General features: G+C 35.3%; 6 non-coding genes across 6 annotated transcripts; 4 read left to right on the top strand and 2 right to left on the bottom strand.

The window, feature by feature from the left end:
- Window positions 1-11,297: 11,297 nt before the first annotated feature.
- On the top strand, window positions 11,298-11,379 carry TRNAS-AGA (transfer RNA serine (anticodon AGA)). The gene has a single exon. It is a non-coding gene; the product is annotated as a tRNA-Ser (tRNA).
- A 2,501-nt stretch (window positions 11,380-13,880) lies between these two features.
- Window positions 13,881-13,973, bottom strand: TRNAI-UAU (transfer RNA isoleucine (anticodon UAU)). The gene is given in 2 exon segments: window positions 13,881-13,916; window positions 13,936-13,973. It is a non-coding gene; the product is annotated as a tRNA-Ile (tRNA).
- Window positions 13,974-16,948: 2,975 nt separating this feature from the next.
- TRNAI-UAU (transfer RNA isoleucine (anticodon UAU)) lies at window positions 16,949-17,041 on the bottom strand. The gene is given in 2 exon segments: window positions 16,949-16,984; window positions 17,004-17,041. It is a non-coding gene; the product is annotated as a tRNA-Ile (tRNA).
- Window positions 17,042-17,420: 379 nt separating this feature from the next.
- Window positions 17,421-17,502, top strand: TRNAS-AGA (transfer RNA serine (anticodon AGA)). The gene has a single exon. It is a non-coding gene; the product is annotated as a tRNA-Ser (tRNA).
- Window positions 17,503-20,493: 2,991 nt separating this feature from the next.
- Window positions 20,494-20,575, top strand: TRNAS-AGA (transfer RNA serine (anticodon AGA)). Its single transcript has one exon. It is a non-coding gene; the product is annotated as a tRNA-Ser (tRNA).
- Window positions 20,576-23,565: 2,990 nt separating this feature from the next.
- TRNAS-AGA (transfer RNA serine (anticodon AGA)) lies at window positions 23,566-23,647 on the top strand. The gene has a single exon. It is a non-coding gene; the product is annotated as a tRNA-Ser (tRNA).
- The last annotated feature ends 2,173 nt before the right edge of the window (window positions 23,648-25,820 follow it).

The raw sequence follows: 25,820 nt of genomic DNA, 5'->3' as shown, positions 1-25,820 counted from the left end.
TACATAGTGTATATAGTTAAGCATAGGTATATTTTAGTTATATAGGAACAGTTAGTTCAAATTATATAAATTACATACTATATGACAATTGACGGCCTAGACAAATCTGAAAGCGGACGATGTAGACAAAAAATAAAAATGACAGGTTGGATGAGTGCGGAATTCTGACGGGTTTGACAAAGTTGATTAGTTAGTTTGTTAAGTTAATTATGACAGATACGTTTTATATGTGTTATATATATGTGATACCAGTTTACAAGTTATACAAGTTGTACAATACAAATATGATGCCGGGGGAGCTACTCTCCTTCGTGCATGTACCGCTTTTCTCGGTCCTCTGTTTGGAAGGACCGTTACCAAGACCCAGGGTGGTTGATCTCCACTTTAGGAGACTGGCCCATCATGAAATTGGAGCCAGACACCCCACCCTCTGGGCGCAGGAGCTACTCTTAAGCTCTTGTGTCCTGTGTTTTTCTTTATTATTATTTATTTTTCTCCCACCTTTTTTTTTCCCTCCCCACCCTTCCCTGCCGCAATCCCATCGTTGTTTCCCATGTATTGTCTACCTATCCCCACACTTTCCCTCACCCCTCCCTTCCTAGGATGTATGATATCCAGCCACCACATCAAGCCGACATAGCAGGTATGAATATTACTATAAGAAACCCCAGGAAAAACATCAAGAGTAAGTACAATGCTCACTTTACATATTTTCTCTTACACATGAAAAATGGCGCTTACATGTATTTCACATAATGTAAAGGGCTTTAATAGCCCGATCAAAAGAAAGCTGGCTTTCACAGATTATAAGAGAAAAAAGACGGAAGTGTTATTCTTGCAGGAGACGCACTTCAGCAAGAGTAACTCACCTGGGTTTTTAGACAAAGGCTTCACTCAATTTTACATGGCTTCAGCATCTGTCAAGAAAAGAGGAGTGGCCATTTTATTCCATAATACCATACCCTTTGTACTCCAGACAATTAAGAAAGACGCAGAAGGTCGCTATCTCATTCTCACTGGAACAATCCATGAACAGCCCATCACATTGGAACTCCATTTCAATAAATGCATTGTCTTCTATTGATAAGTATCTCTATGCTGCAACATAGTGCTAAGATGTCATTTGTGTGCAATACTTTGCACAACATAAAATAGAAGAGAAACGGCTTACCCCTACAGAAATAACTTAAGGTGACAAAGGATAATGAGCACTTTAGTGTGAGAATGAGGGAATTCTTCCACTTTATAATTACAGATAATATTTGAATTCTTCTTAAGGACTGTGCTAAGTACTGCATGTATTGAGATGTGTACATTCTTTACAGTCTGCCAAAACTATATTGTTTAAATATAATGGGAATAATCAATGTTATAGTTCAACTTCTTATCACACTTCAGCACAAATAGCTTTTTGTTATGAAAAAGCATTTGTAATGTTTTATTGTTATCATTCACAAAAGATAAGCAGGGCTTTCTAAACCTTTTGAAGAAATAAACAACTTAGCTTGAATTTTACTGAACAATGGTCATTAATGTACTGTAATAATTGTACTGTAACTTCCTGAAGTTTACAGAAAATTAAGAAATTAATCAAATGTAAACTTTATGGAATCTTTTGTGAAACAGAATGATTCTCATTAAGAACAAATGTACTTTGTACTTTGATATTAAATTCAGAGACAGAACATTTTATATTAAAATCAGATTTATTTTTTGGGGGGGTTCAATATGATCTTATAGGGGTTCTATATGTTTTTGTCTTGCAGATTAACAATATTGAATAACTAATTCTTGCACATGTTTATTTTGTTGATACTTTTGCCATAGTCTGCATATTGATAGTTCCCTCTAGATACCCAAGAGATCAATGTTGGTATCCCTCCACCCTTTGTATGTCAAAATTGATCAAAAGCAGAAAAAAACAAGATAAATGCTGCACACCAAAAACTGAAAACTGTAACTGATACTTGTTGTTACTGGTGCTCTTGATCCAGGGGAGTCCCTGTGAATGACAGACTCCAAAGTCAGCAAAAAAAAACAGAGGGTTCAGGGCTCTACGGATTTAAAGAATTTATTAAATCAAATACACAACGTTTCAACCATCAAAAAGTGGTCTTTCTCACTTGAGAAAGACCACTTTTTGATGGTTGAAACGTTGTGTATTTGATATAATAAATTCTTTAAATCCGTAGAGCCCTGAACCCTCTTGTAAGGTTAAAACTGTCTTCTGTCTTCTGGAATTGATAAGGTTAAAAAGAATACGCTGGCCTTGCTATTTTCATGGGAGACTATTGTAAATAGCTTCAGACCAACTGTTCAATGCCTGTCAAAATATTGTTAAAATAAGACTACAGAGGATAGGGCTGCCTTATAAGTCACCATTGTATATGTCTCTTGCTCAGCAGTTAAATGTTTTAAGCTCTACAGAAAAGGCATTATGTGAAGGATACATGTAAATTTAGATGTGTACCCATATTTGTAACAGATGACAACTGTATTTTTGTCCCTGCCTTGTGTATATAAACCTGCTTGTGAACCATTAAAATTTAGTTGTAAGAACTCAGCCAAGGTGCCTCCGTGAATTCTTACAGCTCCGAGCTCGTATATGTCATACTATTTGAAATAATTATATATCTGTTTCGTTTCAGTAGCTCCCGGGAGAAAAGGTTTTGCTTGCCCTAGAAGGACCTGATCTGTAGAGATCTAACAGTTTTGGTGTCAGAAGTGGGATTTCGCACAGGAAAAAGGGTGAGTAAAGATTCTTTTTATTTGTTTCTCACCTTTTCCTCTGCGAAACTAAACAACCTAAATTTTTAAGGGCAAAAGAACATAAGGTGAGAGTACTTATTGTTTAATCGTGGGTAAGTCTCTTTAATCAAGAGTAAGTCCCCGATTTATGTAACAAAGGGTGAGAGTCCCTTTGGTTTTATCGAGGGTAAGTCTGTGATTTATGTAACAAAGGGTGAGTCCCTATTGTTTAATCAAGTGTACAGTAAGTCCCTGATAAGTAAAACGGACAGTATATGATTTCAAATAGCATGGCAATTTAAGTTAAGTTAAGTTAAAATTGTTTAAATTTAAGTTAATAATTGTTTATTAATACGTGCGCATAAAGTGTTAAGATTTCTTTCCTGTATAAATTCATTATGGGCACTAACATTTTGTCATCTAATGAACTTACACTAACCTGTCAGCCCTCGCACAAACCTCTCCCTCACTGTCACTGGCAAAATCAGCTGTCTCTCTCTCTCGCCTGTATGTATTGTAATAAGCAGCTGCAAGTAGCCCCCACCTTTTTTTCCTCCAGCTATTTTTACACAGGCATAGGAATGTACTAAAAATCGTGAATGACAGCATGCCTCTTAGGAAAAACGAACATGCAAACTCAAATTATTTGTGCAACATTAACTGAGTATGAGTATATATTAAGTTTAAATTAATAATATTTTCCCGTCTGAATTGAAAAGTGGAAAACAAGAGTATAACAGGTATAGGTTTCTTTTTCCCTCAGAATGTTTTATTTTTAAGTATGGATATGATAAAAAAAAAAAAAAAGGTTGATTGATTGAGTAATCCCTGTGTGTGTGTGCTTGTAAGAATCTGGGTGAATTCTATCTATGTGAAAGTGTTATTTGCATTGAATAATAAGAATACTGGTTTATTGTATGTATACAAAATGACTATTCAGGACTTGCAAATGATTCTAAAATAAGAATATAATTAATTGCTCATGATTGAAATTTAATTTTTAAAAGGTGTACACCACCACAATAATATAAACTAATTTACACTGGGCAGGGGAAAGTTTTGGGTATCTGTGGAGAAAAAGAATAAAGAAAGGATGAATTATTTTTGTAAACAGTCCAGTCACTGGAATAATAAGGATGTTTATCGTACTGGCCAGGCGATTTATTTCCTTAACCAGAATTATAATTCTTTTCCTCTAAATCTCCACAGATAAAATCAGGTGAATATCTTATATAGAATAACAGGGGAAATATATTCTAGACACAAAGCTAACTAGAAGCTCAGCATTTTAAAAATTAGTTTAAAAAAAAAAAAAAAGAAGTTAATTATGATATGAAGAAAAAAAAAGGGATATCTTTATTAATTTATTCTGCAGGATCAAACTGTTTTGTTTTCCTATTTATTAAAATAGGTGAGAAAATATGTGTCTGTTATTTTTTGTAAAAACTGGTTGAATCTGTGAAAGAAGCGTAAAATTCTGTTTGTTTTGTATCTGCGCTCTGTGCTCTTTTTGTGTATAACCAGTAACTAAACTATCTAAAAGTATATGTTAAAGCCTACAATTTTCTGTTTAACAAAGATCCAGTTTTAATTTTTGAATACCAGAAACATTGTCGGGCTGTGTGAAGAGCTGTCCCAAATTGTATTGCAGTAACCAGTAATTAACCATTTTTTTCTGTTACAAGGTTTTGGCAGGAAGCCCAGAGAGTTATTTGAGCTTGTTATATGGCTTGAAATGGAAACAGGTGTAAATTGATTAATATAGAGTTCCAATAAACAGAGGACAGTAACCCAGAATGAGCACTCTAAACACCTGGTGGGTGGGTAACGAAGTGGTTAAAACTTAAATCTTTAATATCCGTGTAAAATAATGGGGATTAAAACAAATATTAAATGCTCAGATCCTATAGTATGAACACAATGTAATGTTCTGGATCGCTGATGAACTGCATAGAATCACTAGTGTATTGCAGTGTGAACAGGTGGATAAAGTAACCACTAGTCCAATGTAATCAGCACAGAAACTCTAGTGCTGAGCCATGTATAAGTGTGCAGACCCCGAAATAGCAGTAAAGCAACGTACAAGGAAAACGGCCCCTGACCAGGTCTGCCAGTATACTACTAATAATAATAATAATAGCATGTTCTTCTATAGTGCTGCTGGTTGTGCGCAGCGCTTTGCAGAGACATTTTTGCAGGCACAGGTCCCTGCCCCGTGGAGCTTGTGGTCTACGTTTTTGGTGCCTGAGGCACAGGGAGATAGAGTGACTTGCCCGGAGTCTCGGGGAGCCGACACTGGGAATTGAACCAGGCTCCCCTGCTTGAAGCTCTCAGTGCCGGTCAGTGTCGTTGCTCACTGAGCCACTCTGTCTCATATACTAGAGGGTATATGGAATGGAATGGAATTATTTTTCTGCAAAGTTGATCAAATATTTAATATTTTATCATTTTTAACCATCTTTTTCTCTCAAATGTGTCCCACCTTTAAATCTGTGTCTATAGGTTTTTATGCTACAGGTTGTTCTTTCAGCAAATCAGATGCTATTTTGTGTTCTAAAAATTTCTGTCAGAAGACTATAGCAGATTATATTTATATTCAGTAGGGTTCTTTTGAGATTTTTTTATGAAAATGTTATACCCAAAGGTTTTAGGTTAGTCTTGCTATACATCAAGCAATTCCATTAAGGTTATGCTTTAAATGCTGTTATCCTTTATGTGATATTGTTCACATGTAATACAAGTGAACAAAAGGAGGGTGTTATTGCTGTTATTATTGCTGGCTGCCCCTGAAACCATATGGCAAGGGCTGAGATTGTCAGCTCTTGGCTCTTGGGTATAATTGTAACGGATTTTCTGGCCTGACCCACCCAATCTCATATTGGCCCCTGTGGTCTAAGCAGCCCCCATTAGTGTAGTGTCTGGTGGTGCACCTGTTGGCAACAGGACTCCTGAGTCTCCCGCATGATGGTGTGTGGGGATTGCCAACCCAGACAGGCAGCTGAGGTACTGTACTTGAGTCGTACCTATATCCAGTGCAGCGCCTCCATCTCATCAGGATCCCAGTGTCCGCTTGTGGATGGTCCTGGTGAGGAACTCCTCTGTGGTGCACCCCTCGGTGCAATCACTCCCATCCATACATAGGGCACCTCACCAGGGTGTGAGGGCAAACCTCCATAATTACTGCTGGCATGCCCATAACTTACCAGGCCTTACTGTCAGCAGGAGAGATGACTGTAGCCATTTTACAGCATGGTTACATAATATTGTACCTTACTATGTTGCCTGTAATTTTTCCTTTTTATACCCCATATGGGTATAAACTAGAAACTGTGTATGTAGGGTTAACTGTGTAAGCCCAGTGGGCTAGTTAATGCATTCTCTGTGTATTCCCTTTGCCTCATGGGCCTGCAGCTGTCTGTGCAGGCTTATAAGTGGATTGCCTTGTATGGGTGGCCCCTTATGAGAAATAGCTGCACAGAATATGCTTATGAGAACAGAGTCTCCTGGCACATGAGGGGAAAGGGAGGTGATATTTTGGCCTGTCTTGTCTGCCAGCAAAGTATTCTTAGCTGGTATCTTAGAGAAGAGAAGGTTTTAGAACCCCACATGATAGGTGCAAATAGTGGAGTGCAAGCTCTTGTGTCTACATGTTTGTTTTATGAGTTCTAAGCCTGCAATGCATTGTGTTTGTCCTGTGATTTAAACCCAGGTTGGTGAATGACATGTGAAGAAGCATTCCAATGCCCCAGCTCAGATGTGGAGTACCTGAAAGTGAACTGACCCTGTTATTTTCGATGTCATATTCCCTTAGCGGAACTGTGAAATTTCTTGTGTGTCAGTTTTAGGAGGATATTTGGGTGGAAATATAATTATTTTGGTTGCAGGAGTTGTGGGGCCAAAGTGCTGTTAGTCACTTAATTTACCCCAGAAAGCAGGCATGATTTGACGTAACGCAGTGTGAATTACACCAGGGCCTCCCTGTGCCCCCCAGACTCCTGGATTTCGAGTCCAAATCTCCCCAAGTTATTTTCCTAATAAGTATAAGGTCCCCCAAAGTATATTCTCTGTTTCTTGTGTTTGTGTTTTCAAGGTCTTATCCGAATAAACCACCATTTGTTATTCTGCCTGTTTTGCCTTGTGATTGATCCCTTAAATATAAAGGTGTATTTGGCCTAGCCTAATGTGACAATCAGATATAATTTTCTCTCATGGGAAGACCAATGGTCACCCTAGGTACCTTGTAGATTTAATGTTGTATGATTATGCTCTAAACAGACGATTTTAATCAGCATCTATTGTGTGAAACTAATGCAATTGTCTCAGTGTCTCATGTCCAGGTGCAGTACTTCCAATTAGATGACGATAAAGGTGACGCAAAAGCGCTTTTCATCTAAAGTGGAGAGGCCCATTCCAGATTCTACCCAATCAGAGTATTTTTCTTGGATCCATGTTACACAAGTGCACCCACAGTCACTTCAAAATTAAACCTCAACAAAGGAGGGATGGCCTAAAGACACAGCCGTTCTCAGTTGGTGTTTTGGTTCATAAGAAAACCCGGCACTAACCAAAAAAAAAAAGGAGAAAAGTTCATAGGAAGAAAATTCAGACCTCAACATATGAACTTTGAACTTTTTAATAACCTTTCTTTTTACAGGTTTTATTATTTTAATTACAATGTTTATTCTATTAGGTTTATATACTGTAAGTGGTGTCCACATAAAGACGATAGGGTAGTAACAAAAATATTTTGTTATATAATGGAATCCTGGTAAACAAAGCCCACATCTTAGGTGCAATCTATACCAATGTACTATACATACCCAATAAATTGCACCCCAGGAACACGAGAGTTATATTTAACCCCTTGGAAAAAGACAAGATGCTATAAGATATTTGTAGAACTATATATATAAGAAATTGGTTATGAAGGGAGTAGAAATACAAGTTTACCCTAGGGAAATTATTGACTCTGTGATAGAAGGATAGATAAAGTATTATCCTGCAACTAGACCAGGTTATGTTATTTGGGAAAGTGGTTCCAGTGTTTGAAGGTAGAGATGAGGGTTGGGATTTGTTGGGACTTGGTGGTTAGATTATTTCGCTGGGAGCGAAGCTAGTGGATGTTTTTGTATGTGTGTCTGTCCTACTCATTACTCTCTGTGTTATGAACAGCAAAACTTTGGTCCTGAAGTGCGTTGCAACCCCCCCACCGATGCTATGTCTCTTTTTGGTGATGAAGATGTCAGCAGTCCCCCAGAAGAAGAGACCGAAAAAAGAAATTAACTGGGCCAATACAATGGCCAGAAAGGAATCAAGTTATGTACTATGGGACTATTTTTTTGGTCCGGCAGGACTATGATATGGTTAATTGTTCTTTAAAAAGACTGTCTCTAAAGGAAGAGGGGGCTGAGAAGATTGGAAAAGAGGAAGGTGGGGAGGTCACCCAAGGGCATGTGTCAACCACAAGGAAAGGATCACAAGTTAACCATTTTGCCTATGGCAGCCATTTTGTCTGTTCCGATATTCTGAATAAATGTAGTATGTAAGATGTATGTGTTGGGCAGTCGCTCCTAGGAAATATTAACCCACACCAACCCCCACTTATGCTCAGAAATAGAATTTAAATAATGTTCATCATACCTAAGCAAAGAATACGAAATTGAAAGGCATTAATTATTAAAAATAGCTCAGTTAAGAGAGTAGTGGGAGGTCTAATCCCCTTTTAGGAATGTATGATTTATATGCAAAAGGGGATTTTTCAGTAGTCAATATAAATGTTGTTTTTCACGATACTAAAAGACGCTATTTTTAAGGTTCAGCAATAGATAAGGACAGTAGTTTTGCAAAATTGTATGGCATTGGGTTATCTGATGGCAGCACAAGGAGGGGTTTGTAAATTAGTGGGTAAAGAATGCCGTTCTTATATTGACACCCAATCAAAAAGTATACACCATGATATGGATACACTAGCAGAAATGTAATCTAGAATGAGAGAGGAAACAAAAGAGTTTGATTTTACATTTGGCCTTGAAAATTGGCTCGGTGTATTGGGAATTAAATTCTTTACGGAATTAGGATAATCGCAGGTTTATTACTCTGTGTGTATGAATTAATTTAGATGGGTAAAAGTGTAATCAGCTCTATTTTTTGCCACAGAAAGATGTTTCTGCTTCTAGCTCGACCATTATGTATATACCTCCCACAAAGAGAGCGAGAAATACCAATAGTCTTGGTACTCGTCAACCACCCATATGTTCATCTCTGATTATCAAACGAGATACCTAAAAGAGATAGGTTTCTGCAGGCACATGGTCTCTTGGAGGTTTCTTCCTTGGAGTTTTTCCTCTCCTGAGTGGTTTGCAGAAGAATAAATGGGATTGGTCAATTGGTTTGTTCTTTCAGAACAAAAGGAGGTTTGTAAGGTTAAAACTGTCTTCTGTCTTCTGGAATTGATAAGGTTAAAAAGAATACACTGGCCTTGCTATTTTCATGGGAGGCTATTGTAAATAGCTTCAGACCAACTGTTCAATGCCTGTCAAAATATTGTTAAAATAAGACTACAGAGGATAGGGCTGCCTTATAAGTCACCATTGTATATGTCTCTTGCTCAGCAGTTAAATGTTTTAAGCTCTACAGAAAAGGCATTATGTGAAGGATACATGTAAATTTAGATGTGTACCCATATTTGTAACAGATGACAACTGTATTTTTGTCCCTGCCTTGTGTATATAAACCTGCTTGTGAACCATTAAAATTTAGTTGTAAGAACTCAGCCAAGGTGCCTCCGTGAATTCTTACAGCTCCGAGCTCGTATATGTCATACTATTTGAAATAATTATATATCTGTTGCGTTTCAGTAGCTCCCGGGAGAAAAGGTTTTGCTTGCCCTAGAAGGACCTGATCTGTAGAGATCTAACACCTCTGTTTAAAATTGATCAAAAGACATGATTTTTTGAGTGAGTTGCAAAGTTCAAATGTGTTGGAATATTTTATTCTATGCTTAAGGCATTTAAAATATCTTTAATATTAACATCAAGCCTTGTTCCTTCATATTTACTTTAACTGTGTTACTCAAATCTTCAATGTGGTTTTAGCATGTTTTCCTTTAGCTTGCTATGTAATTGGCAAAAAAAAGAAGATTCTTTATTCCTCTTCTATGTTGTCATTTATGATTGCCCACTCTGATAAAGCATAAAGCAAGTAAAACTGAAAGAAAAGGTGGTCGTACATGCAAAACTTCTTTCAGCACTCTTGGTTTCTACCACATACAAGATCCACTCGCCTATAGCAATAAGAGAATTTATTCAATTGAAGACTCTGGTGAAATAGCATGGGGTTGTGCTACAGTGAGGATTAACTCTTAAGAGGGATTTATACTTGTTTGGATTTAAAAACAAAACGTAGAAAGCTTTTGTTCCACCACCGCCATTCAGGTGCAAATTGTGTTTGAAAAAATATTTCAGGCTTGATTGAAAGGTAGAATGTGACTTTGCTAGTGAATTTTAACTCTTAATGGGGTTTTGTATTGAGTTTAGATTTGTTTATTAATCATTCTCAGGAGGTAGGTGGAGGAAATGTAATAACAACAGATTATGAGAGAGGTGAGAAGTGGTTTAAATATGGTGAGCAAGATACGAATGTGAGAGGTGAATAGTTGGGTTAAGAAGGGGGGATAGGCTGACCCTTACTTAGTACAGATAGACGGGATGCTCATTAAAGATTGCCTTTTTAGGATACAGGAATCTGGAAATATATGTATCCTCTTGACCCTAATAATGAATAGCATTGGCTCCACTGGTGTATTTTGGTTTGAAAAAATAAAGAATGTGCTTGGACAGCTCTCATTTTTTTATTTTTTTAAATCTACATCATCAATTTACCAATATCTTCTTGCCCACATTGAGACACCTATTGAATTTGACTGCTTTACATGCGCTCCAATGTAAGCAAAATAGGAAAATGAGGAAACGTTGTTTTTTATGTAAAAGATTACATTTTACAATTTTCATCCATAGGCCTTTTATTTAACATTGTATAAATTAAAACAATGCTATTGGTTGATGAAACCAAAAAAGGGTTTGCTTCAGGTGAGGCTTGAACTCACAACCTCGGCATAGCTTAGCATATACTGACATATAAGTACTGTGCGCTAACCGATTACGCCACTGGAGCATGTTCCTGTAATGATCCATCTTCTTCTTGCCCCAATTGCCCTACAACTCTGCTCTTTTAATCTCTGACATCCAAGTTAGATCATTTTCCAATTACTCCTTTTAACCCTTTTCTTTTTTCTGCCTGAGATCTGTTTCATACTGTACATTGAATGTGGTTAACAAAAAGAGTTTCTCGTCACTGTTCAAAAACCCAATAGAAGCAACATTTTACAAAGATAATGTTGTTTAAACAATGTGTACAAACAAGTCATGTATTTCTCTTTATGAAAATGTTCTCATGGTTATTTAGTTCATATTGGTCATCATTCATTAGTGAGTGTTACCCATATCCGCTGAAGAGCCATCTGTGTGACTGTATTCAGTAATACCAGCTATGTAGTCATGGCCGAGTGATTAAGGCGATGGACTAGAAATCCATTGGGGTTTCCCCGTGCAGGTTCAAATCCTGCTGACTACGTTGACTTTTTCAGTGGTAACGTGTAATTAAAAACTTCACTGCACTTTGCATTTTGTTTGTATCTGCTTGGCAAAGCAATCTTTACTTACTGGAATAAGTGGCACACTAAAGAAGAAAACACTCTGAATTCTTCAAACATTTTCCAAGTTATACATTTTAGGGTGCTGCTGGCTGTAAAACATTTAATAAAGAACTACATTTCAATAAATGCATTGTCTTCTATTGATAAGTATCTCTATGCTGCAACATAGTGCTAAGAGGTCATTTGTGTGCAATACTTTGCACAACATAAAATAGAGGAGAAACGGCTTACCCCTACAGAAATAACTTAAGGTGACAAAGGATAATGAGCACTTTAGTGTGAGAGTGAGGGAATTCTTCCACTTTTTAATTACAGATAATATTTGAATTCTTCTTAAGGACTGTGCTAAGTACTGCATGTATTGAGATGTGTACATTCTTTACAATCTGCCAAAACTATATTGTTTAAATATAATGGAAATAATCAATGTTATAGTTCAACTGCTTATCACACTTCAGCACAAATAGCTTTTTGTTATGAAAAAGCATTTGTAATGTTTTATTGTTATCATTCACAAAAGATAAGCAGGGCTTTCTAAACCTGTTGAAGAAATAAACAACTTAGCTTGAATTTTACTGAAAAATGGTCATTAATATACTGTAATAATTGTACTGTAACTTCCTGAAGTTTACAGAAAATTAAGAAATTAATCAAATGTAAACTTTATGGAATCTTTTGTGAAATAGAATGATTCGCATTAAGAACAAATGTACTTTGTACTTTGATATTAAATTCAGAGACAGAACATTTTATATTAAAATCAGATTTAATTTTTTGGGGGGTTCAATATGATCTTATAGGGGTTCTGTATGTTTTTCTCTTGCAGATTAACAAAATTGAATACCTAATTCTTGGACATGTTTATTTTGTTGATACTTTTGCCATAGTCTGCATATTGATAGTTCCTTCTAGATACCCAAGAGATCAATGTTGGTATCCCTCCACCCTTTGTATGTCAAAATTGATCAAAAGCAGAAAAAAACAAGATAAATGCTGCACACCAAAAACTGAAAACTGTAACTGATACTTGTTGTTACTGGTGCTCTTGATCCAGGGGAGTCCCTGTGAATGACAGACTCCAAAGTCAGCAAAAAAAAAAACAGAGGGTTCAGGGCTCTACGGATTTAAAGAATTTATTAAATCAAATACACAACGTTTCAACCATCAAAAAGTGGTCTTTCTCACTTGAGAAAGGCCACTTTTTGATGGTTGAAACGTTGTGTATTTGATATAATAAATTCTTTAAATCCGTAGAGCCCTGAACCCTCTGTTTAAAATTGATCAAAAGACATGATTTTTTGAGTGAGTTGCAAAGTTCAAATGTGTTGGAATATTTTATTCTATGCTTAAGGCATTTAAAATATCTTTAATATTAACATCAAGCCTTGTTCCTTCATATTTACTTTAACTGTGTTACTCAAATCTTCAATGTGGTTTTAGCATGTTTTCCTTTAGCTTGCTATGTAATTGGCAAAAAAAAGAAGATTCTTTATTCCTCTTCTATGTTGTCATTTATGATTGCCCACTCTGATAAAGCATAAAGCATAAAGCAAGTAAAACTGAAAGAAAAGGTGGTCGTACATGCAAAACTTCTTTCAGCACTCTTGGTTTCTACCACATACAAGATCCACTCGCCTATAGCAATAAGAGAATTTATTCAATTGAAGACTCTGGTGAAATAGCATGGGGTTGTGCTACAGTGAGGATTAACTCTTAAGAGGGATTTATACTTGTTTGGATTTAAAAACAAAACGTAGAAAGCTTTTGTTCCAGCACCGCTATTCAGGTGCAAATTGTGTTTGAAAAAATATTTCAGGCTTGATTGAAAGGTAGAATGTGACTTTGCTAGGGTGAATTTTAACTCTTAATGAGGTTTTGTATTTATTAATCATTCTCAGGGGGTAGGTGGAGGAAATGTAATAACAACAGATTATGATAGAGGTGAGAAGTGGTTTACATATGGTGAGCAAGATACGAATGTGAGAGGAGAATAGTTGGGTTAAGAAGGGGGGATAGGCTGACCCCTACTTAGTACAGATAGACAGGATGCTCATTAAAGATTGCCTTTTTAGGATATATACATCTGGAAATATATGTATCCTCTAGACCCAAATAATGGGTAGCATTGGCTCCACTGGTGTATTTTGGTTTGAAAAAAGGAACAATTTGCTTGGACAGCTCTCATTTTTTTATTTTTTTAAATCATACATCATCAATTACCAATATCTTCTTGCCCACATTGAGACACCTATTGAATTTGACTGCTTTACACGCGCTCCAATGTAAGCCAAATAGCAAAATGCGGAAATGTTGTTTTTAATGTAAAAGATTACATTTTACAATTTACATCCATAGGCCTTTTATTTAACATTGTATACATTCAAACAATGCTATTGGTTGATGAAACAAAAAAAGGGTTTGCTTCAGGTGAGGCTTGAACTCACAACCTCGGCATAGCTTAGCATATACTGACATATAAGTACCGTGCGCTAACCAATTACGCCACTGGAGCATGTTCCTGTAATAATCCATCTTCTTCTTGCCCCAATTGCCCTCCAACTCTGCTCTTTTAATCTCTGACATCCAAGTTAGATCATTTTCCCATTACTCCTTTTAACCCCTTTTCTTTTTTTCTGCCTCAGATCTGTTTCATACTGTACATTGAATGTGGTTAACAAAAAGTATTTCTCGTCATTTTTCAAAAACCCAATAGAAGCAACATTTTACAAAGATAATGTTGTTTAAACAATGTGTACAAACAAGTCATGTATTTCTCTTTATGAAAATGTTCTCATGGTTATTTAGTTCATATTGGTCATCATTCATTTGTGAGTGTTACCCATATCCGCACAAGAGCCATCTGTGTGACTGTATTCAGTACTATCAGCTATGTAGTCATGGCCGAGTGGTTAAGGCGATGGACTAGAAATCTATTGTGGTTTCCCCGTGCAGGTTCAAATCATGCTGACTACGTTGACTTTTTCAGTGGTAACGTGTTATTAAAAACATCACTGCACTTTGCATTTTGTTTGTATCTGCTTGGCAAAGCAATCTTTACTTACTGGAATAAGTGGCACACTAAAGAAGAAAACACTCTGAATTCTTCAAACATTTTCCAAGTTATACATTTTAGGGTGCTGCTGGCTGTAAAACATTTAATAAAGAACTCCATTTCAATAAATGCATTGTCTTCTATTGATAAGTATCTCTATGCTGCAACATAGTGCTAAGAGGTCATTTGTGTGCAATACTTTGCACAACATAAAATAGAGGAGAAACGGCTTACCCCTACAGAAATAACTTAAGGTGACAACGGATAATGAGCACTTTAGTGTGAGAGTGAGGGAATTCTTCCACTTTATAATTACAGATAATATTTGAATTCTTCTTAAGGACTGTGCTAAGTACTGCATGTATTGAGATGTGTACATTCTTTACAGTCTGCCTAAACTATATTGTTTAAATATAATGGAAATAATCAATGTTATAGTTCAACTGCTTATCACACTTCAGCACAAATAGCTTTTTGTTATGAAAAAGCATTTGTAATGTTTTATTGTTATCATTCACAAAAGATAAGCAGGGCTTTCTAAACCTGTTGAAGAAATAAACAACTTAGCTTGAATTTTACTGAAAAATGGTCATTAATATACTGTAATAATTGTACTGTAACTTCCTGAAGTTTACAGAAAATTAAGAAATTAATCAAATGTAAACTTTATGGAATAATTTGTGAAACAGAATGATTCGCATTAAGAACAAATGTACTTTGTACTTTGATATTAAATTCAGAGACAGAACATTTTATATTAAAATAAGATTTAATTTTTTGGGGGGTTCAATATGATCTTATAGGGGTTCTGTATGTTTTTGTCTTGCAGATTAACAATATTGAATACCTAATTCTTGGACATGTTTATTTTGTTGATACTTTTGCCATAGTCTGCATATTGATAGTTCCTTCTAGATACCCAAGAGATCAATGTTGGTATCCCTCCACCCTTTGTATGTCAAAATTGATCAAAAGCAGAAAAAAACAAGATAAATGCTGCACACCAAAAACTGAAAACTCTAACTGATACTTGTTGTTACTGGTGCTCTTGATCCAGGGGAGTCCCTGTGAATGACAGACTCCAAAGTCAGCAAAAAAAAAACAGAGGGTTCAGGGCTCTACGGATTTAAAGAATTTATTAAATCAAATACACAACGTTTCAACCATCAAAAAGTGGTCTTTCTCACTTGAGAAAGACCACTTTTTGATGGTTGAAACGTTGTGTATTTGATATAATAAATTCTTTAAATCCGTAGAGCCCTGAACCCTCTGTTTAAAATTGATCAAAAGACATGATTTTTTGAGTGAGTTGCAAAGTTCAAATGTGTTGGAATATTTTATTCTATGCTTAAGGCATTTAAAATATCTTTAATATTAACATCAAGACTTGTTCCTTCATATTTACTTTAACTGTGTTACTCAAATCTTCAATGTGGTTTTAGCATGTTTTCCTTTAGCTTGCTATGTAATTGGCAAAAAAAGAAGATTCTTTATTCCTCTTCTATGTTGTCATTTATGATTGCCCACTCTGATAAAGCATAAAGCATAAAGCAAGTAAAACTGAAAGAAAAGGTGGTCGTACATGCAAAACTTCTTTCAGCACTCTTGGTTTCTACCACATACAAGATCCACTCGCCTATAGCAATAAGAGAATTTATTCAATTGAAGACTCTGGTGAAATAGCATGGGGTTGTGCTACAGTGAGGATTAACTCTTAAGAGGGATTTATACTTGTTTGGATTTAAAAACAAAATGTAGAAAGCTTTTGTTCCACCACCGCCATTCAGGTGCAAATTGTGTTTGAAAAAATATTTCAGGCTTGATTGAAAGGTAGAATGTGACTTTGCTAGGGTGAATTTTAACTCTTAATGAGGTTTTGTATTGAGTTTAGATTTGTTTATTAATCATTCTCAGGGGGTAGGTGGAGGAAATGTAATAACAACAGATTATGAGATAGGTGAGAAGTGGTTTACATATGGTGAGCAAGATACGAATGTGAGAGGTGAATAGTTGGGTTAAGAAGGGGGGATAGGCTGACCCCTACTTAGTACAGATAGACAGGATGCTCATTAAAGATTGCCTTTTTAGGATATATACATCTGGAAATATATGTATCCTCTAGATCCAAATAATGGGATACATTGGCTCCACTGGTGTATTTTGGTTTGAAAAAAGGAACAATTTGCTTGGACAGCTCTCATTTTTTTATTTTTTTAAATCATACATCATCAATTACCAATATCTTCTTGCCCACATTGAGACACCTATTGAATTTGACTGCTTTACATGCGCTCCAATGTAAGCCAAATAGCAAAATGCGGAAATGTTGTTTTTAATGTAAAAGATTACATTTTACAATTTACATCCATAGGCCTTTTATTTAACATTGTATACATTCAAACAATGCTATTGGTTGATGAAACAAAAAAAGGGTTTGCTTCAGGTGAGGCTTGAACTCACAACCTCGGTATAGCTTAGCATATACTGACATATAAGTACCGTGCGCTAACCGATTACGCCACTGGAGCATGTTCCTGTAATGATCCATCTTCTTCTTGCCCCAATTGCCCTCCAACTCTGCTCTTTTAATCTCTGACATCCAAGTTAGATCATTTTCCCAATACTCCTTTTAACCCCTTTTCTTTTTTTCTGCCTCAGATCTGTTTCATACTGTACATTGAATGTGGTTAACAAAAAGTATTTCTCGTCATTTTTCAAAAACCCAATAGAAGCAACATTTTACAAAGATAATGTTGTTTAAACAATGTGTACAAACAAGTCATGTATTTCTCTTTATGAAAATGTTCTCATGGTTATTTAGTTCATATTGGTCATCATTCATTAGTGAGTGTTACCCAGATCCGCTCAAGAGCCATCTGTGTGACTGTATTCAGTAATACCAGCTATGTAGTCATGGCCGAGTGGTTAAGGCGATGGACTAGAAATCCATTGGGGTTTCCCCGCGCAGGTTCAAATCCTGCTGACTACGTTGACTTTTTCAGTGGTAACGTGTTATTAAAAACTTCACTGCACTTTGCATTTTGTTTGTATCTGCTTGGCAAAGCAATCTTTACTTACTGGAATATGTGGCACACTAAAGAAGAAAACACTCTGAATTCTTCAAACATTATCCAAGTTATACATTTTAGGGTGCTGCTGGCTGTAAAACATTTAATAAAGAACTCCATTTCAATAAATGCATTGTCTTCTATTGATAAGTATCTCTATGCTGCAACATAGTGCTAAGAGGTCATTTGTGTGCAATACTTTGCACAACATAAAATAGAGGAGAAACGGCTTACCCCTACAGAAATAATTTAAGGTGACAAAGGATAATGAGCACTTTAGTGTGAGAGTGAGGGAATTCTTCCACTTTATAATTACAGATAATATTTGAATTCTTCTTAAGGACTGTGCTAAGTACTGCATGTATTAAGATGTGTACATTATTTACAGTATGCCAAAACTATATTGTTTAAATATAATGGGAATAATCAATGTTATAGTTCAACTGCTTATCACACTTCAGCACAAATAGCTTTTTGTTATGAAAAAGCATTTGTAATGTTTTATTGTTATCACTCACAAAGATAAGCAGGGCTTTATAAACCTGTTGAAGAAATAAACAACTTAGCTTGAATTTTACTGAAAAATGGTCATTAATATACTGTAATAATTGTACTGTAACTTCCTGAAGTTTACAGAAAATTAAGAAATTAATCAAATGTAAACTTTATGGAATCTTTTGTGAAACAGAATGATTCGCATTAAGAACAAATGTACTTTGTACTTTGATATTAAATTCAGAGACAGAACATTTTATATTAAAATCAGATTTAATTTTTTGGGGGGTTCAATATGATCTTATAGGGGTTCTGTATGTTTTTGTCTTGCAGATTAACAATATTGAATACCTAATTCTTGGACATGTTTATTTTGTTGATACTTTTGCCATAGTCTGCATATTGATAGTTCCCTCTAGATACCCAAGAGATCAATGTTGGTATCCCTCCAACCTTTGTATGTCAAAATTGATCAAAAGCAGAAAAAAACAAGATAAATGCTGCACACCAAAAACTGAAAACTCTAACTGATACTTGTTGTTACTGGTGCTCTTGATCCAGGGGAGTCCCTGTGAATGACAGACTCCAAAGTCAGCAAAAAAAACCCAGAGGGTTCAGAGCTCTATGGATTTAAAGAATTTATTAAATCAAATACACAACGTTTCAACCATCAAAAAGTGGTCTTTCTCACTTGAGAAAGACCACTTTTTGATGGTTGAAACGTTGTGTATTTGATATAATAAATTCTTTAAATCCGTAGAGCCCTGAACCCTCTGTTTAAAATTGATCAAAATACATGATTTTTTGAGTGAGTTGCAAAGTTCAAATGTGTTGGAATATTTTATTCTATGCTTAAGGCATTTAAAATATCTTTAATATTAACATCAAGCCTTGTTCCTTCATATTTACTTTAACTGTGTTACTCAAATCTTCAATGTGGTTTTAGCATGTTTTCCTTTAGCTTGCTATGTAATTGGCAAAAAAAAGAAGATTCTTTATTCCTCTTCTATGTTGTCATTTATGATTGCCCACTCTGATAAAGCATAAAGCATAAAGCAAGTAAAACTGAAAGAAAAGGTGGTCGTACATGCAAAACTTCTTTCAGCACTCTTGGTTTCTACCACATACAAGATCCACTCGCCTATAGCAATAAGAGAATTTATTCAATTGAAGACTCTGGTGAAATAGCATGGGGTTGTGCTACAGTGAGGATTAACTCTTAAGAGGGATTTATACTTGTTTGGATTTAAAAACAAAACGTAGAAAGCTTTTGTTCCACCACCGCCATTCAGGTGCAAATTGTGTTTGAAAAAATATTTCAGGCTTGATTGAAAGGCAGAATGTGACTTTGCTAGGGTGAATTTTAACTCTTAATGAGGTTTTGTATTGAGTTTAGATTTGTTTATTAATCATTCTCAGGGGGTAGGTGGAGGAAATGTAATAACAACAGATTATGAGAGAGGTGAGAAGTGGTTTACATATGGTGAGCAAGATACGAATGTGAGAGGTGAATAGTTGGGTTAAGAAGGGGGGATAGGCTGATCCCTACTTAGTACAGATAGACAGGATGCTCATTAAAGATTGCCTTTTTAGGATATATACTGTACATCTGGAAATATATGTATCCTCTAGATCCAAATAATGGGTAGCATTGGCTCCACTGGTGTATTTTGGTTTGAAAAAAGGAACAATTTGCTTGGACAGCTCTCATTTTTTTATTTTTTTAAATCATACATCATCAATTACCAATATCTTCTTGCCCACATTGAGACACCTATTGAATTTGACTGCTTTACATGCGCTCCAATGTAAGCCAAATAGCAAAATGCGGAAATGTTGTTTTTAATGTAAAAGATTACATTTTACAATTTACATCCATAGGCCTTTTATTTAACATTGTATACATTCAAACAATGCTATTGGTTGATGAAACAAAAAAAGGGTTTGCTTCAGGTGAGGCTTGAACTCACAACCTCGGTATAGCTTAGCATATACTGACATATAAGTACCGTGCGCTAACCGATTACGCCACTGGAGCATGTTCCTGTAATGATCCATCTTCTTCTTGCCCCAATTGCCCTCCAACTCTGCTCTTTTAATCTCTGACATCCAAGTTAGATCATTTTCCCATTACTCCTTTTAACCCCTTTTCTTTTTTTCTGCCTCAGATCTGTTTCATACTGTACATTGAATGTGGTTAACAAAAAGTATTTCTCGTCATTTTTCAAAAACCCAATAGAAGCAACATTTTACAAAGATAATGTTGTTTAAACAATGTGTACAAACAAGTCATGTATTTCTCTTTATGAAAATGTTCTCATGGTTATTTAGTTCATATTGGTCATCATTCATTAGTGAGTGTTACCCAGATCCGCTCAAGAGCCATCTGTGTGACTGTATTCAGTACTACCAGCTATGTAGTCATGGCCGAGTGATTAAGGCGATGGACTAGAAATCCATTGGGGTTTCCCCGTGCAGGTTCAAATCCTGCTGACTACGTTGACTTTTTCAGTGGTAACGTGTTATTAAAAACTTCACTGCACTTTGCATTTTGTTTGTATCTGCTTGGCAAAGCAATCTTTACTTACTGGAATATGTGGCACACTAAAGAAGAAAACACTCTGAATTCTTCAAACATTATCCAAGTTATACATTTTAGGGTGCTGCTGGCTGTAAAACATTTAATAAAGAACTCCATTTCAATAAATGCATTGTCTTCTATTGATAAGTATCTCTATGCTGCAACATAGTGCTAAGAGGTCATTTGTGTGCAATACTTTGCACAACATAAAATAGAGGAGAAACGGCTTACCCCTACAGAAATAATTTAAGGTGACAAAGGATAATGAGCACTTTAGTGTGAGAGTGAGGGAATTCTTCCACTTTATAATTACAGATAATATTTGAATTCTTCTTAAGGACTGTGCTAAGTACTGCATGTATTAAGATGTGTACATTATTTACAGTATGCCAAAACTATATAGTTTAAATATAATGGGAATAATCAATGTTATAGTTCAACTGCTTATCACACTTCAGCACAAATAGCTTTTTGTTATGAAAAAGCATTTGTAATGTTTTATTGTTATCACTCACAAAGATAAGCAGGGCTTTATAAACCTGTTGAAGAAATAAACAACTTAGCTTGAATTTTACTGAAAAATGGTCATTAATATACTGTAATAATTGTACTGTAACTTCCTGAAGTTTACAGAAAATTAAGAAATTAATCAAATGTAAACTTTATGGAATCTTTTGTGAAACAGAATGATTCGCATTAAGAACAAATGTACTTTGTACTTTGATATTAAATTCAGAGACAGAACATTTTATATTAAAATCAGATTTAATTTTTTGGGGGGTTCAATATGATCTTTTAGGGGTTCTGTATGTTTTTGTCTTGCAGATTAACAAAATTGATTAGCTAATTCTTGGACATGTTTATTTTGTTGATACTTTTGCCATAGTCTGCATATTGATAGTTCCCTCTAGATACCCAAGAGATCAATGTTGGTATCCCTCCAACCTTTGTATGTCAAAATTGATCAAAAGCAGAAAAAAACAAGATAAATGCTGCACACCAAAAACTGAAAACTGTAACTGATACATGTTGTTACTGGTGCTCTTGATCCAGGGGAGTCCCTGTGAATGACAGACTCCAAAGTCAGCAAAAAAAACCCAGAGGGTTCAGAGCTCTATGGATTTAAAGAATTTATTAAATCAAATACACAACGTTTCAACCATCAAAAAGTGGTCTTTCTCACTTGAGAAAGACCACTTTTTGATGGTTGAAACGTTGTGTATTTGATATAATAAATTCTTTAAATCCGTAGAGCCCTGAACCCTCTGTTTAAAATTGATCAAAAGACATGATTTTTTGAGTGAGTTGCAAAGTTCAAATGTGTTGGAATATTTTATTCTATGCTTAAGGCATTTAAAATATCTTTAATATTAACATCAAGCCTTGTTCCTTCATATTTACTTTAACTGTGTTACTCAAATCTTCAATGTGGTTTTAGCATGTTTTCCTTTAGCTTGCTATGTAATTGGCAAAAAAAGAAGATTCTTTATTCCTCTTCTATGTTGTCATTTATGATTGCCCACTCTGATAAAGCATAAAGCATAAAGCAAGTAAAACTGAAAGAAAAGGTGGTCGTACATGCAAAACTTCTTTCAGCACTCTTGGTTTCTACCACATACAAGATCCACTCGCCTATAGCAATAAGAGAATTTATTCAATTGAAGACTCTGGTGAAATAGCATGGGGTTGTGCTACAGTGAGGATTAACTCTTAAGAGGGATTTATACTTGTTTGGATTTAAAAACAAAACGTAGAAAGCTTTTGTTCCACCACCGCCATTCAGGTGCAAATTGTGTTTGAAAAAATATTTCAGGCTTGATTGAAAGGCAGAATGTGACTTTGCTAGGGTGAATTTTAACTCTTAATGAGGTTTTGTATTGAGTTTAGATTTGTTTATTAATCATTCTCAGGGGGTAGGTGGAGGAAATGTAATAACAACAGATTATGAGAGAGGTGAGAAGTGGTTTACATATGGTGAGCAAGATACGAATGTGAGAGGTGAATAGTTGGGTTAAGAAGGGGGGATAGGCTGATCCCTACTTAGTACAGATAGACAGGATGCTCATTAAAGATTGCCTTTTTAGGATATATACTGTACATCTGGAAATATATGTATCCTCTAGATCCAAATAATGGGTAGCATTGGCTCCACTGGTGTATTTTGGTTTGAAAAAAGGAACACTTTTCTTGGACAGCTCTCATTTTTTTATTTTTTTAAATCATACATCATCAATTACCAATATCTTCTTGCCCACATTGAGACACCTATTGAATTTGACTGCTTTACATGCGCTCCAATGTAAGCCAAATAGCAAAATGCGGAAATGTTGTTTTTAATGTAAAAGATTACATTTTACAATTTACATCCATAGGCCTTTTATTTAACATTGTATACATTCAAACAATGCTATTGGTTGATGAAACAAAAAAAGGGTTTGCTTCAGGTGAGGCTTGAACTCACAACCTCGGTATAGCTTAGCATATACTGACATATAAGTACCGTGCGCTAACCGATTATGCCACTGGAGCATGTTCCTGTAATGATCCATCTTCTTCTTGCCCCAATTGCCCTCCAACTCTGCTCTTTTAATCTCTGACATCCAAGTTAGATCATTTTCCCATTACTCATTTTAACCCCTTTTCTTTTTTTCTGCCTCAGATCTGTTTCATACTGTACATTGAATGTGGTTAACACAAAGTATTTCTCGTCATTTTTCAAAAACCCAATAGAAGCAACATTTTACAAAGATAATGTTGTTTAAACAATGTGTACAAACAATTCATGTATTTCTCTTTATGAAAATGTTCTCATGGTTATTTAGTTCATATTGGTCATCATTCATTAGTGAGTGTTACCCAGATCCGCTCAAGAGCCATCTGTGTGACTGTATTCAGTACTACCAGCTATGTAGTCATGGCTGAGTGGTTAAGGCGATGGACTAGAAATCCATTGGGGTTTCCCCGCGCAGGTTCAAATCCTGCTGACTACGTTGACTTTTTCAGTGGTAACGTGTTATTAAAAACTTCACTGCACTTTGCATTTTGTTTGTATCTGCTTGGCAAAGCAATCTTTACTTACTGGAATATGTGGCACACTAAAGAAGAAAACACTCTGAATTCTTCAAACATTATCCAAGTTATACATTTTAGGGTGCTGCTGGCTGTAAAACATTTAATAAAGAACTCCATTTCAATAAATGCATTGTCTTCTATTGATAAGTATCTCTATGCTGCAACATAGTGCTAAGAGGTCATTTGTGTGCAATACTTTGCACAACATAAAATAGAGGAGAAACGGCTTACCCCTACAGAAAAAACTTAAGGTGACAAAGGATAATGAGCACTTTAGTGTGAGAGTGAGGGAATTCTTCCACTTTATAATTACAGATAATATTTGAATTCTTCTTAAGGACTGTGCTAAGTACTGCATGTATTAAGATGTGTACATTATTTACAGTATGCCAAAACTATATTGTTTAAATATAATGGGAATAATCAATGTTATAGTTCAACTGCTTATCACACTTCAGCACAAATAGCTTTTTGTTATGAAAAAGCATTTGTAATGTTTTATTGTTATCATTCACAAAGATAAGCAGGGCTTTATAAACCTGTTGAAGAAATAAACAACTTAGCTTGAATTTTACTGAAAAATGGTCATTAATATACTGTAATAATTGTACTGTAACTTCCTGAAGTTTACAGAAAATTAAGAAATTAATCAAATGTAAACTTTATGGAATCTTTTGTGAAACAGAATAATTCGCATTAAGAACAAATGTACTTTGTACTTTGATATTAAATTCAGAGACAGAACATTTTATATTAAAATCAGATTTAATTTTTTGGGGGGTTCAATATGATCTTATAGGGGTTCTGTATGTTTTTGTCTTGCAGATTAACAATATTGAATACCTAATTCTTGGACATGTTTATTTTGTTGATACTTTTGCCATAGTCTGCATATTGATAGTTCCCTCTAGATACCCAAGAGATCAATGTTGGTATCCCTCCACCCTTTGTATGTCAAAATTGATCAAAAGCAGAAAAAAACAAGATAAATGCTGCACACCAAAAACTGAAAACTCTAACTGATACTTGTTGTTACTGGTGCTCTTGATCCAGGGGAGTCCCTGTGAATGACAGACTCCAAAGTCAGCAAAAAAAAAACCAGAGGGTTCAGGGCTCTACGGATTTAAAGAATTTATTAAATCAAATACACAACGTTTCAACCATCAAAAAGTGGTCTTTCTCACTTGAGAAAGACCACTTTTTGATGGTTGAAATGTTGTGTATTTGATATAATAAATTCTTTAAATCCGTAGAGCCCTGAACCCTCTGTTTAAAATTGATCAAAAGACATGATTTTTTGAGTGAGTTGCAAAGTTCAAATGTGTTGGAATATTTTATTCTATGCTTAAGGCATTTAAAATATCTTTAATATTAACATCAAGCCTTGATCCTTCATATTTACTTTAACTGTGTTACTCAAATCTTCATTGTGGTTTTAGCATGTTTTCCTTTAGCTTGCTATGTAAATGGCAAAAAAAAGAAGATTCTTTAATCCTCTTCTATGTTGTCATTTATGATTGCCCACTCTGATAAAGCATAAAGCATAAAGCAAGTAAATCTGAAAGAAAAGGTGGTCGTACATGCAAAACTTCTTTCAGCACTCTTGGTTTCTACCACATACAAAATCCACTCGCCTATAGCAATAAGAGAATTTATTCAATTGAAGACTCTGGTGAAATAGCATGGGGTTGTGCTACAGTGAGGATTAACTCTTAAGAGGTATTTATACTTGTTTGGATTTAAAAACAAAACGTAGAAAGCTTTTGTTCCACCACCGCCATTCAGGTGCAAATTGTGTTTGAAAAAATATTTCAGGCTTGATTGAAAGGCAGAATGTGACTTTGCTAGGGTGAATTTTAACTCTTAATGAGGTTTTGTATTGAGTTTAGATTTGTTTATTAATCATTCTCAGGGGGTAGGTGGAGGAAATGTAATAACAACAGATTATGAGAGAGGTGAGAAGTGGTTTACATATGGTGAGCAAGATACGAATGTGAGAGGTGAATAGTTGGGTTAAGAAGGGGGGATAGGCTGATCCCTACTTAGTACAGATAGACAGGATGCTCATTAAAGATTGCCTTTTTAGGATAT

The sequence above is a fragment of the Ascaphus truei genome (genome assembly GCF_040206685.1).
Source record: "Ascaphus truei isolate aAscTru1 chromosome 12 unlocalized genomic scaffold, aAscTru1.hap1 SUPER_12_unloc_1, whole genome shotgun sequence".
Lineage (NCBI taxonomy): Eukaryota > Metazoa > Chordata > Amphibia > Anura > Ascaphidae > Ascaphus > Ascaphus truei.
The sequence above is the reverse complement of the archived record's forward strand: the minus strand, read 5'-3'. Positions and strand labels throughout refer to the sequence as shown.